The sequence below is a fragment of the Orycteropus afer genome, unplaced genomic scaffold (assembly GCF_000298275.1).
Source record: "Orycteropus afer afer isolate SDZICR_OR568_19922 unplaced genomic scaffold, OryAfe1.0 scaffold00078, whole genome shotgun sequence".
Lineage (NCBI taxonomy): Eukaryota > Metazoa > Chordata > Mammalia > Tubulidentata > Orycteropodidae > Orycteropus > Orycteropus afer.
In genome coordinates this window covers 11,214,594-11,215,919 of record NW_006921665.1, presented here as the reverse complement: position 1 = coordinate 11,215,919, position 1,326 = coordinate 11,214,594, and positions in this window count along the sequence as shown.

Here is a 1,326-nt window from a genome sequence, read left to right as displayed (position 1 = left end):
AAAATAACTATTATCTTCTTTACAAATGGATATATCATCTCTCTCATGTAAAGTCATTTGCTGGGTATATTTGATGCTGAATAAATAATTTGTTTTAAAATCGCTTTGAAAGTTTAAGTTTGAAATGGATTCAGTATGTATAGGCTCCCTAAGATTTTCTGCTTTTATTGTATTATTGGAAGAATCACCACAAACTAATATATTTCAATGAAAACTTTTTGTCCTGAACTCATTAATGAAAGTATCTTTGATAACCATTTAAAAGTTGAGAGACTCACGGAACTCAGCCACTTGATAGGAAGATATTTAAAATTACCATTTTGTAGGACTGGACAGTGAAGAATAGATATTTGAGGAAATTAAATATGATACATGAGTCCATGGCCTTTTCTAGAATAGAATTCCAGTCAAGGTAAAATGAGGAGCAAACACCATTATGCAGCCAGGATAGGGATAATATATAGAACAGTAATTAAAAATCAAATACAAAATTATTAAATAACAAGAAATTAAAAGGATCAAGGTTCAACAATTGTACACTGCAATTTTTAAAGTAATAAGAAATAGTAGTGGACATGATAGAATACTTATGCTTGACTTCTTTAATTAGTTCAACAATTGAGGGCCAAGCAATATGTCACCTCAACTTCTAGTAAGGACCTGAATGGCAAACCAAGAACACATGTTCAATTCAGAAAGATAGTACTATCTACCAGTAAGTACAGTAAAAATGATCCTTCTTATGTATCACAAAAGGATCATAATAACTCAAGATTATACTTAACACAGGAGAGACACTACATCAAACTAAAAATGCTGTGGATGGCCATTATTTTATAAGTATTAGAAATATCTGAATTGAGTTCTATGGGTTATCATATTATAGAAGGAACATCAATTTAATTAAACAAATAATCTGGATAAGTTGCATACTTGCATTATCAGTGAGGGTCATTTATAAAGAAATATGAAAATGAAATAAGTCATTTCCTTCAGAAAATATTTTTACTATAAAATATTATAATATATAGGTATTATAAATATTATATTATAAAATACTATACCCACAAATGGAAGGAAAGAAGTGAAACCAGATATTGTATTTTCACAAAGAAAATTTATTAGAAAATAATCCCATAAACCTTACAGAAGGGAAGAGAAATAAGAAAACAAGCAATAATCAAGAAGAGAGATTAATCCAGTTAATGTGATCAAATTCTTGGCCAGAGAAATGGATGGCCATTGAGTTAAAGAATATTGAATTCATTATGCTATCTCAATGAAATAATGAAAATTAAACAAATATTCCTAGTTCTGAAATGATGG